The following is a 13,472-nucleotide window of genomic DNA, read 5'->3' on the forward strand; positions in this document are numbered from 1 at the left end:
GGAAAAGCTTGCAATTCTGGCTGCAAAGGTGGAATACAACCATCAGCAAATCTTGGATATGGTAACTGCATGGAGACGAGATGAGGGAGAAAGCATAGATCAACTGACAAAAGCCCTGAAGGTGATGGTGGCAGAAGAAGTCCAGAGAAGTGAAATTACCTTCATGGTCGAACAGGTTTAGGTGGAAATACAAAAGGATATTCGAGCTACACAAGAATGTGGGAAGATTCATGAAAACCTTTCCAACAAGATTCAGCACTGTAGCACTCAACTAGATGTCATCAGAGACCACCTAAAAGATCTTCATTTGGAAATGAGGAAATATTTCAAAACACATGAAAAGCAAGTGGCAGACCTTTCAAAGACCTCACCAGTATCGGCACCCGGAACCAGTCTTTCATCTGCTCCTTCAGTGACTGCTCCATTGACACTTCCACCGCTTGCTGTCAAAAGTGATCATTTGAAACTAACTTTTCCAACATTTGGAAGACCTTGAGATGATACTGATCCACTGTTATATCTAGCTCGCTGTCAGGACTTTTTGGCCTTACATTCCCTGACTGATGCTGACCTCTTGGCTACCTTCCTCACTGTCCTATATGGCACGGCACGTGATTGGTGGGAAATTGTTCGATCTTCTGTTACTACCTGGAACGAGTTTGAAACTGCTTTCCTCTCAGCCTTCCTCTCTGAGGACTATGAAGATGAGCTGGCGGAGAGGGTCCGAACTAGAACACAGGCAGAAAAGGAATCAATCAGAGACTTTGCTTTCTCATACAGAGCCCTGTGTAAACGGTGGAAGCCCTCCCTAATGGATAGTAAGCTAGTAAAAGTGATTCTCAAAAACATCAAGCCTTACCTAGCCAGCCAATTTCGTGGCAGAGTAAATACAGTGGATGAGATGGTGAAACTAGGCTTTCAGCTGGAGAAAGATTATGTTCAGCAGTTACACTATGAAGGACGGATGACTCAACCACAGAGCCCTACCGTCAATCGAGCTGTTGAAAGGCCACCAGTCCAGTGCTGGAGATGTAAAGGATAGCATCCACCAGGTAACTGTCCACTCTATTCCTCCCTGCGGTGACCCAGTCATCCAGTCAGCATCCATCTGCAGGAAATAAACATTCCTTCCAGCCACAGAAGCATGGAGTATCACCATCCAGTAATGCCCTGTCAGTTTCACTTCCTACAAAGTCATCCAATAAGTCTGCCACTAATAAGTTTGTTTCCATACCTCAACAGTTGGTCGTACCCGTTCATATTGGAGATTGGAGAGGAAAAGCTATCTTGGATACGGGAGCAAGTTATACCCTTCTCCATGAGAGTCTCTGGAAGGAACTGGAACCCCCTACCAGCCTTCATCCCTGGAGCCTTGGTCCACTTTATTTGGTGAATGGAGAGGCCGAAGTGCCTTTAGGATGGACAAATGTTCAGATCACACTTCACCACAAAACCTTTCCTACTCATGCTGCCATTCTCACCTCCAAGGCCCTGGTTTATTCTGTTGTCTTAGGCCTGGACTTAAATAAAATAATAATAATAAAATGATTATTATCATTAAATAGAAAATAATCATAGAAAATAATTATAATAATAATAAAATGCAAGCCAAACCAAAGTTTGGGTCTTAGGAGGTTAATAGTCAATGTACAGCAGAAAGTCATACAAGTGTAGAACTGTAGCTGGTTTTTTCCCCAGTTCTTGTTTCTCTCCAGTAGATTATTCTGCAAAAATGAGCAGCATACCAAATTATCTGTTGCATTTTATTTTCCATGTTTAAGTCCTTTAATATTCTCCCTGTGTGACTTGTCTTGTTGTATATGAGACCATAATGGGGTTACTGACAGAAACAATAGCAGGAATAAGAACTTAAAACAAGCTTAAACCACACTCAGAACGAGACGTAACACACAATCTTTGATGACTGTTGTGTAAGAATGAAACTAAATAAACATAAATCTCTACAATTAGTCTAAATATAAAAACGGCTAATACACAGTCAGACTGTAACAATAATTCTCACTTGTGTTTAACTCTCACTCTTAGACATCTATTTCATCCCAACATCAAGATGCTCCAGTATCTCCACATCACCCAGTTTCTCTCAGTGATCACACCAGTTAATGGATGAATGAGATCAGTAGCTAAAGGAGATATACTCATGAATATTAATGAGTCTCCTCCTGCCATCCTATGGTTTAGAAATTTGTGACAAATCCATCTGATGTTTGTAAAACCACAAAGTGCAGGTGGAGTGAAACGGAGAGCTTGAATTCTCCTCCACTGTACAGTTTCACACATAACACACACAGCCAGCTAAACATTTCACCCAAGATTAACAGCATAGTGCTAACAAGTACAAATACAGTAAAGACATGAGCTTTCAAAGTCTCAGTTTATTTCAAATGATTTAAAATACATCAAAAAAATTAAATCATCTATTTCAGATTTCAGATTCTACATTTAAACAGACTTTTATTATTTTAATTTCCTCCTGTGGTTTATTTGTGTGTTGAAGCCCTGAACTGAAAGCTGTGGAGGAAAAAGTGCTATGTAGTTATTTAATGTCACATTAATTTGATTTAATAACTCTTTATTTCAAACAAAGTAGATCATTTTTTAAACTTAGACATCTAATATGTTAGAATTTCAGGATATATCAAGATTCTACATATAGATTTTAGTGATCAGTGTAAGATATTCTGTCAATATTTCCAGTTTTCACATTATTTTGATTTCATTTCAAGGTGAGCTGAAATAAGGTCACAGCACTTCAATAAACTTTTCACAATGAACTGTTCAGTGCTTCTGTAAAAACAAACTTTCACAAAGAATATGAATCTTTTAATCTGCAATATTTCATGAATGATCTGGAATAAAACTATCAGCTCTAACTGATCTGATTCACTCTTACAGAGCACTGAAGTGGCAGGAACTTTAGAGGAGATTCTTTAGATGCAACATTTAGATATGGCAGTAATTTGTCAGTAAATGTGTGTGTGAAAGTGTGTAAGTGTGTGTTAGTGAGAGGGTCAGAGAATGACAGCTTTCCTCTGTCCCAGTCCAGTTTCACTCTGATCCTCTGGAGTTTCTGTTCCACTGAGAGGAGAGTGTCTGTCTGTGGTGTAGAACCTGCAACATATTACCATCACTATACATGACAAACCATATTCCACTACTGGAGATTATCATCCCCTTCCTCTGAGCAGATTCTGTCATCACACCCACTAACCAGAATGTACAGTCTCCAACTTCAGCATCCCAGCTGTGTCCCTGAGTTAAAGCCCTCAGAGCCCAGAATACATGGATATTTATCAAATCTCTCTGGATTATCAGGAAGTTTCTGTTTCTCATCACTGCGTCTCACACTGGTCAGATCATCAGATACAATGAGTACAGGATGAACAGTGTTGGGGTCCAGAGGTACAGGTGCTGAAAACACTCACACACACACACATGATGTAGCTAAGCTAACATTATATTCACATGGAACTAGCTAACATTTGCAGAAACCAAGAATTGATGACTTTACAAAATTAACAGCTTGCCTTATGCAGTTTTCAGAGTGTGTTTAAATTAGAGATGTAACCAATCATTATAACAATTCTAATTCTATGATAACTTTTGTAAACCACTGTAACTCTTCAGTAATGGTTAATAAACATGAACACACACTTACTCAACGAATTAAAAAAAGACTCTTATTGTATTGGACAGTGACCTGCATCTTCTCCCAGACTCTGAACTTCAGGTTGGCCAGATGTTTTGCCACATGGATCAGTGCTCCTGAAAGCTCCTCTGGATGCTGCAGTGTGCACTGGGCTCTGCAAAAACATTCAGGAGTCAGTGTTGCTGTGGCTTTGGATTCAGAAACACAGAGAACCAGAGAGACAGGAACCACATCACTCACCTTTTCACTGTGGCCTTGTAGTTCTGGAAAACAACAAAGCAAATATCAGTGGATATGATTTACATTTTTACACCACTGAAATGTGACGTTTCTGATGATGGAAAGAAGTTTGACTTTCTCACAGTATAAATACTGACTAAATGATCCTCACTTGTAAGAACAGGACGTCTTCAGCTCTCATCTCCTCTTCTACGGCTCTGATTGTGTCTGAAAGAGATGATGTGTCTCTGCTCAGCTTCTCAATCTTCTCCTTCATCATCTGATTCTTCTGCTCCTCTTCCTCTCTCAGTGCAGTGATCCTGACTGCCTCTTCATCTCGTAGAAACTGGTGAAGCTTCTCAAACTGCTCCTTAATCTGACGCTCTGTGTGTTGGGCCTGAATCTGCAGTGAAGAGGAAATCAAATGAAATAGAACTGATTTTACAATGATGAAGAATAGAATTCTATCAAAACCATGTGAGTTTTGGACTCACAAGAAGGAGATAAACATAAGTTTCTCTAGATAAGAGCACCTCCCAAATGCTGTCAGTGGAAGATGACACCAAGTTAAATTAATAAAATCTTAGTTATAACTGACTATACCACCTAGAGTGTAAACTGAGACCCCAGGAACTCACTATTAAAATAGGTTCGTTGTTAGGGGATGGAACAGTGGAAAACAACACCTGACAAAAAACTTGAGCACAACAATTCTTTATTACAATCAATGAATCAGGAAAGGATAAAAAGAGAATCAAAGTCCAAAGTCCTGGGCATTAGAAATCACAGCCATCATCCCTTTACTCTCGATCAAATCATCGTATCATTTGTACTTACAGTGTGACTGGACATCAACACCGCTATCCAGTCTGGTGTAGTCATGTGCAGAAGAATCACATCAGTGTTCACTCTCATCTTCACAGCACCCACAGTACACTCTAGCAGCCATTCATTCACCCATCTCATGTACTGCTAGCCCAACAGTGCTCCATGAACCGCTGACTCCTCCGTCTTTACTCACAGGGCGTTGCACACTTACACAGCCATAAGCTGCCACACCACAGGCGAAGCACTCACTAACTGAGTGTGTTAAAGATATTAGAGATTGGATGACCGATAATTTTCTATTATTAAATTCTGTTAAGACAGTGAAAGACCTGGACGTAATATTAGACAGCAACTTATCCTTTGAAAATCATATATCCAATATCACAAAACAGCTTTCTTCCATCTTAAAAATATTGCCAAGCTTAGGAACATTTTATCTGTATCTGATGCAGAAAAACTAGTCATGCATTCATGACCTCCAGACTGGACTATTGTAATTCATTACTAGGTGGTTATCCTGCATCATCAATAAACAAGCTACAGTTAGTCCAGAATGCAGCCGCCAGAGTTCTTACCAGATCAAGAAAATTAGATCATATAACCCCAATATTATCATCCCTGCACTGGCTACCTGTGAAGTTTAGAATTGACTATAAATTAGCTCTACTTACATACAAGGCTCTAATTGGTTTAGCTCACACCTATCTCTCCAATCTTCTAACACGTTACAGTCCACCATGCTCTTTAAGATCGCAAAATTCCAGACTTCTGGTAGTTCCCAGAATATCAAAGTCCACAAAAGGGGGTAGAGCGTTTTCATATTTAGCTCCAAAACTTTGGAATAATTCTTCCTGACAGTGTTCGGGGCTCAGACACAGTCTCCCAGGATAAATGTAGACTAAAGACTTATCTCTTCAGCCTGGCATACATCTAACACTTCCCATAACCTTGTGCCCAAGTACATCTGATTAAATGCACATTCATCTAGTACTGCTAATATTATGAACAGCAGCTATGCTAATGCTGTTCCATTGTTTCCCTTCTTCTACCCATCCCGAGGCATACAGAGACTGTGCCTGCTCCAGTGGCATCCGGAGATGGACCAGCTCCAGCCGGGTTCTGCTTTGTGAGGATTGGGGTATTCAAAGCAGCGCTGTGGATGACAACAACCTCCTTATTGATTTACATAACACTATACACATGCTGTATCTACATCACACAATTGTCACCCAAATGAGGATGGGTTTCCTTTTGAGTCTGGTTCCTCTCAAGGTTTCTTCCTCTTACCATCTAAGGGAGTTTTTCCTTGCCACAGTCGCCTCAGTCACCCAGGCTTGCTCACTTGGGATAACATCTAGGACTGTTTGTCTGTTTATATGTTTGTTGTTTTCTTATGTCGTTTCTCATGTAAAGCTGCTTTGAGACAATGCTCTTTGTTAAAAGCGCTATACAAAAATAAATTGAATTGAATTGAATTGAATACATTGTTATGGGGTCTCTATTTACCTTATCGTTGTGGTATGATTCTGGAATAAATGTGTTCATCCTGCTGGCTTAGAGTTTGCTAATTTGCTAACATTGTTAATTATCTCTGTTGAGGTTATAATGAAAGCTTAGTTGGATTCATGTGCGGTGCAATAATGCAAAATGTGAGACAAAGGCAGAGTTGGCAGAAGACACATGCAGATGGTCAGAAAAAGCCAAACAGTCCATGTAGCAAACAAATCCAAATTGTCAAAATACAAACAGCGAAAATTCAAAGAACAGAAAACAGGTCATACACAATGGCAAAACAATTGCTTTAATTCAATGCTTGTTACACAGCGAGAAAACTGGCAATACTTTGCGTGGAAAAGCTGAGGTAAGCGTGTTAAATAAAAGAAGATCTGGAAGTGAAAACCTCAGAGTCTCAGAGCTCAGAAAAGGGTTCCCTCTGCTGGATAGGAGGGGGAAATGTGAAACAGTTCGTAACAGATCCCCCTACCATAAACCCCTCCAGGTGTTGTTCTTCTTCTGGGTCAGTCCCAATGTCTAGGAGCATGGCGATCAGGGTGAACTTAGTGAAACTCTGTGATCAGGGATGGATCTAGAATATCATCAGTTAATCAGTTGATAAAAGAATGGACCAGGTAAGCAGGGGCTCCATTGACCTCTGTAGGTGGTAGTGGTGTCACTTGTGGCAGTGTCAGTGTCTGCTTGTTTGAGGAAAATGGCATGGAAGGAGTATTGCAGGTTGTTCTAGGTGGTATGTCACGGGATTGATCTTTTGAAGAATCTTGAATGGCCTGGGGCTCAGTTTGCAGTACAGGAGTTTAAGGCATAGATTTTTGGTGGACAGCTAATCCATCTGTTCATTTGATATTGAGAGTGTGGTCGTCTCCCCTTATTGGCTTGAATGTGCTGGGTACAAATGGCTTGTTAGAGGTGTACATGGGCTCTCCCACACCTCCTGGCTCCAGTGAAACCAGTCATCCACTGTCGGTACATCTGAGGGCTCTCCTGACCATGGGAACATAGGGGTCTGGTATCCAAGCATAAACTGAAATAGTGTGAGACCGTAGGAGGTGTGAGTAAGCTAGTTTTGTGCACACTGAGTCCAGTGGAGGAACTCACTTCAATGCTGTTGTTTGCTACAGCAGGTGGTGCAAAGGTAGCAATCCAACTCCTGGTTTACCCATTGTGGTTGTTTCCATGGCTGTGAGAAGCTTCCTCAGAGGGACAAGCTTGCAGGCTTTGAAAACTCAATCCACCTCCATGAGGGATTTTGGTGACGAAGTCCATCGCAATGTGTGGCCATGGGCTTTGGGGTAGAGGGAGGGGTTCAAAGAGGCCTCAACACATGTAGAGCAGGCGTTAACACACGTTTTAACATCCATAGCTAGGGAGGGCCACCAGAATGCATTGCAGAAGAGCTGTGTATATCTGTCGATACCTGGATGTCCTGCACTCTAAGCATTGTGGACCTATTTGATGGTTTGTTGTTGAAGGGTGGTAGGCACGTATAGTCACACTGGGGGACATTCATCCTGGTCTTGTTGTGCTTGGCAGATTTCCTCCATGATGTCCCAACGTATGGGTGATAATGATATTGGTGGCGAGAAAGAGCATTGGCCTTGCTGGTCTTTGACCCTGGACAATAAGTAATGATGAAGTTGAACCTTGTGAAAAACAGGGCCAGTCTTGCTTGAATCGGATTTAGCTGCTTGGCGGCCTTAATGTACAGGTTCTTATGGTCAGTGAGAACCTAAAAAGTTTGCTGAGCCCCCTCTAACCAGTGTCCATTCCTCCAGGGTTTCTCTTAATGGAAAGTAGTTCTTGCCTCTGCTGGGGTTAGTTTGCAGGTGAAGAATGCACACAGATACACCTGTTTTTCTGGGTCCTCATGGTAAAGTGATAAAGGCCATCTGGGTGAAAGATGGGTATAGTAGTGAAACATAGCTTGAGTTTCTCAAAAGCTGACTGTGCTTCTTCAGTCCAGTTTAATTTCTTGGGGTTCTCTTGAAGCAGGACTGTGAGTGGGTTTGCTATGATGCTGTAATCCTTGATCAACCATCTGTAAAAGTTAGCAAAGCCAAGGAAATGTTGCAGATCCTTGATACTGGAGCAGGTGGGCCATTTGGTCATGGCACTGACCTTGCAAGAGTCCATTTCCACTCCCCTGTTATTGATGATGTATCTCTGTAAGGTTATGATGTGCTGATGAAATGCACACTCAGCTTTCACAAAGTAGCAAACATTTCAACTCCAGTCAGGCATGTGAGATGTGGGAGTCTTTAGAGTAAATGAGGATGTTATCAATGTACATGATCAAGATTAAGGTGGTCTATGAAGATCTTATTCACGAATGACTGAATGACCCCATGAGACACATGAGACACCTCTTTAGTTTGATGAATGCAGTCTGACACTCCTCACTACAGAAGAACAGTCGACTTGCCCATATTACCTTTTCCCACTAGAGTGTGCAGAGGCTTTGCCAGCTATGTGAACAAACTGGTGATAGTAACTCATAAATCCCAACAGCTGTCTCACCTCCCTCACATTCGATGGTGAAGGCCACACCTCCAAGCACTGAACCTTGCCCTTGTTCACCTGAACTTCCTTTAATGAAATTATGTGTCCCATGAACTGGACCTCTGGCCTCAGGAGGAAACATTTACTCAAAGTCAAAGTCAAAAGTCAAAGAAGCTTTATTGTCACTTCAACCATATATAGCTGATGCAGTACACAGTGAAGTGAAACAACGTTCCTCCTAGACCAGAGGTGCTACACATAACAAAGACAAAGTACATTGACGCAGACAAACATAGAGCTAAACATAGAGATAAAACTAAAGTATACTTAAGGTGCAAGAAAACTAGACATACAACAGAAGTGCACAGGATGACAAGACAGGACAGTGCAGACAAACAACATATAGACCGACTCTGTGTAAAAGAATAGCGTTGACAGTGAGTGCAAATTTTAAAGTAAACATGTAAACAGGATCAATATAAAGTGGAAGTGTAATGTAAAGTGACATATGCGTGCAAACAGGACAATTTTTGTGTGTCTATACGTGTGTGTCCGTGTCCAGCACAGTATAGATCTCTGTTGAAAGCAGTTCTCAGTTGTATGTGTGTGTCTGTTTCCAGCACAGGTCAGTTCTCGTTGGGAGCACAGTTCTCAGTTTTTGTGCATGTGTGTGTGTTGTGTGTGTGTCTGTGTCCAGCACAGTTCAGTTTCTCTGTTGAGATCAGATCTTGGTTGTATGTGTGTGTGTGTGTGCATGTGACCGCGTCCAGCTCAGTTCAGTTCTCTGTTGAGATACCTGATTGCTTGAGGGAAGAAGCTGTTCAACAGTCTGGTTGTGCAGGTCTGAATGCTTTGGTAAATCTTTCCGGATGGCAGAAAGTTCAAGAGTGTGTGTGAGGGGTGTGTAGGATCATCCACAATGCTGTTAGCTTTGCGGATGCAGCATGTGGAGTAAATGTCTGTAATAGAGGGAAGAGAGACTCAGATGATCTTCTCAGCTGTCCTCACTATCCGCTGAAGGGTCCTGCGATCCGAGACGGTGCAAATCCCAAACCAGGCAGTGATGCAGCTGCTCAGGATGCTCTCGATGGTCCCTCTGTAGAAGGATGGGAGGTGGGAGATGAGCCTTCCTCAGCCTTCACAGGAAGTAGAGACGCTGCTGGGCTTTTCTGGTGATGGAGCTGATGTTGAGTGACCAGGTGAAGTCCTCCGCCAGGTGAACAGCAAGGAATTTGGTGCTCTTGACAATCTCCACGATGGACCCATCGATGTTCAGTGGAGAATGGTCACTCTGTGCTCTCCTGAAGTCAACAACCATCTCGTTACTCTTGTCGACATTCAGGGACAGGTTGTTGGCTTTACACCAGTCTGTTAGCTGCTGCACCTCCTCTCTGTATGCTGACTCATCGTTCTTGCTGATGAGACCCACCACGTGCGAACTTGATGATGTGGTTGGAGCTGTGCATTGCTGCACAGTCATGAGTCAGCAGAGTGAACAGCAGTGGACTGAGCACACAGCCCTGAGGTGCTCCAGGGCTCAGTGTGGTGGTGCTGGAGGTGCTGTTCTTGATCCGGACTGACTGAGGTCTCCCAGTCAGGAAATTCAGGATACCATTGCAGAGGGAGGTGTTGATGCCCAGCAGACTCAGCTTCTCGATCAGGTACTGAGGAAGGATCGTATTGAATGCTGAACTAAAGTCAATGAACAGCATTCGTAGGTAAGGGTCTTTATTGTCCAGGTGTGTGAGGGCCAGATGGAGGGTTGTGGTCATGGCATCGTCTGTGGAGCGATTTGGACGATACACAAACTGCATGGGGTCGAGTGAAGGTGGCAGCAGTTTCTTAATGTGCCTCATGATGTGCCTCTCGAAGCACTCCATGATGATGGGTGTGAGTGCAACGGAACGGTAGTCATTGAGACAGGACACTGGAGACTTCTTCGGCACAGGGATGATGGTGGTTGACTTTAGGCACTTTGGGACAACGGCGCTGCTCAGGGAGATGTTGAAGATGTCTGTGAAGACATCTCCTAGCTGTTCTGCACATTCCCTGAGCACTCTGCCAAGAATGTTGTCTGGTCCAGCAGCTTTCCGTAGGTTAACTCTGCATAGAGTTTTCCTCACATCCTCACGTCAAACCGAGCGTAGAATCTGTTCAGCACATGTGGAAGGGAGGCATCACTGTCACAGGCAGGTGGAGCTGGCCTGTAGTTGGTGATGGCCTGGATGCCTTGCCATATGCGCCGAGTGTCACCGCTACCCCGGAAGTGGCTGTGGATTCTCTTGGAGTGTGCACGCTTTGCCTCTCTAATGCCTCGAGACAGTTTGGCCCGTGCTGTTCTTAGAACACTCTTAGATACTCTTCTCTTGACAATATTTTCCTTCTATTTAGGGTATTTAGTCGCTTCCCCTGGCAATAAAGTTTTGTAAATTTTCTATATTTCTATATTTCAAAGTTTATTTTTGGATGTTTTGCAGTATTTTAGATTAAATACATATAAATTCTTTTTGGTTGGACACTTGCCTATGGACTTATAACTGATAATTGAGTTTGCACTTGAGTTAATTGAGTTTCTGAATGTATCCACATTAGTGTTTTGTTTTTTCTACCAGTTTGTAGTCTTCTGTTGTAGTATGGTTAGCAAAGCAGGCCAGGGCATTGGATCATGCCAGGATAGAATAAAGAGAAGCCCTGTCACTGGCTAGGGCAGTAATGGAGCAGCAAGCATCCACTTGTGCATCCCCAGCAACAATCTATATCCCAATAGATCGTAAACTTGCTAATTTCACTGGTATCACCAAGCTTTGAGAAGGAAGCACAGAATAGTGGATAGTCTCTATGAAATCGTCATTTCATGTTATGAAGGTGCCAGAAGTTGTTCATGTGGAGCTGATTAAGCAGCATCTAAAGGGGAAAGCTAAGGATACTGTGAAGAAGGGGACTACCATGCGGAGTCCATCTTCAAATTGCTTTATGAAACCTATGGGGACAAGGGACTGATTGTCCCAAGGTTAAAAGGAATTTTATGATTGAAAAAAATCATCTGGTGAGATCACACATGCATATGCTTATGAGAGAAACTTTGCAAGATAAAGCACATGAAAAGAGTGTTTTAAAAGAACAGTTAGTCCTTAGATTTCCTAAGAAGAGAGATGAAATGAAGGCTCAAGGAAGAGCTGAGCTTGACTTTTGCACAGCTGATATATATTTTGGTATGGTTGATTATATATATATATATATATATATATATATATATATATATATATATATATATATATAATCAACCATACCAAAATAAAGAAAATCCACATTTGTTCAATTCAGTTTATTTATCTAACACATTCAATGAAAGTCAAACAAAAAAACTCTAAGGCTCTTATGACCAAATTACAGAACAGAAAATACTTTTTATTGTATACAACTAACAAAGTATAAAGCAAATGATTACATAAAGTAATCCTGGTTACGGCACTTCGCATGTGACAAACCTCGGCCAATCAGGTGCTAGGTCATGGTGATGCGGTATGTTTCTCCAATCACAAACAAGGTCACAATTCAAAGCGCGGAACCAAAACATGTAAACAGAGATGTTACTCTTTTGGGATTTGCTTACCGTTTTCATTTTTACCTCCACTCTTTACATTTACCTTGCTGCTTACAATGGCTTACTCAGTGTGAGTCAAACAGCTGCTCGACAGAGGAACTGAAGAGAAAGAGGCAGCTGCACAATCCTAAAATCGCGGTAAGTCTAAATTCTTCTAACAACATAACCCATGCTTTCATTTGGCAGAACCAGTGTAAGTTTTGTAACAAAGCATTTTTACTTGTATTTTGTAGAAGGCAGTCCATCAGCTACACAACTCTGAGGCAAACTGTAGGCGCTATGACCCGGAGCATGGGTATGGATGAAAGATATAGGCTAACATGCACTCTGTTGTTTCAGAAGCAAATAAACACGTTGTTTTAACTCTGTACTTTTTTCCTCCACAGATTAAGCTCGCCATATAATGAGACAGTCACCTCATTTTAGTGGGAGCACTGTCCATAAGCGCGGAATTGCACGATGAAGGCCTGGATAAAAATGACTTTGTTGGTAAGTAATTTTCACTGTGTTGTTGTTGTTGTTATTTAGTTGTTGTTAGATTTTGTTGTCACCATGTTGTTGTTCTCAATTCTGTTTTTGTTATTTATCTGCGTAGATATATTTGGTTGATTTTTGTTTTTAACAAACCCATTCACTTGTTTCTAGTTTCCCGCAAGACATACTATGAGACCATGCACAGAAATTTCCGGTACAGCCAGCCAGAGCTAGCAAGTGTGGCTGCAGCTAATGAGACCTCAGAGGAGGAAGAAGGTAAGACAGATTAGAATTAAATTCATTTTACTTATTTCTGTTGCATTAGTATAAACTGTAATGATGTACATGTTGCTTATTATATGTAACAATTGTGTTTTCAGCTCTTGGAGGCGAGGCAAAGTGTACTGGCTGCTGACTTCTGGAAGGGAATCACTGCTGACATGATGTCAGATGAAGATGGTGCCATTGATGGAGTCTTGGGGTGGATTGTGAGACCTCCATCGTTCTGCAGCCAGGAGCTCAGCAATCTGTGTGCTAAGCTGAAGGCGAGACTAGAAGCCAGTTCAAAGTATGCAGCACTGCATCACCGGCATCTGTGAACTGGGCTGCCGTCTAACAGAATGCCACTGCATACCTACAACCCTGAGGCCGACATCAAACGTG

General features: G+C 42.0%; 1 pseudogene; it reads right to left on the reverse strand.

Annotated features, from left to right (window-relative positions):
• Nucleotides 1-2,702: 2,702 nt before the first annotated feature.
• LOC131354610 (E3 ubiquitin-protein ligase TRIM35-like) lies at nucleotides 2,703-8,873 on the reverse strand (annotated as a pseudogene).
• Nucleotides 8,874-13,472: the final 4,599 nt, after the last annotated feature.

Source organism: Hemibagrus wyckioides, linkage group LG06 (assembly GCF_019097595.1).
Source record: "Hemibagrus wyckioides isolate EC202008001 linkage group LG06, SWU_Hwy_1.0, whole genome shotgun sequence".
NCBI lineage: Eukaryota > Metazoa > Chordata > Actinopteri > Siluriformes > Bagridae > Hemibagrus > Hemibagrus wyckioides.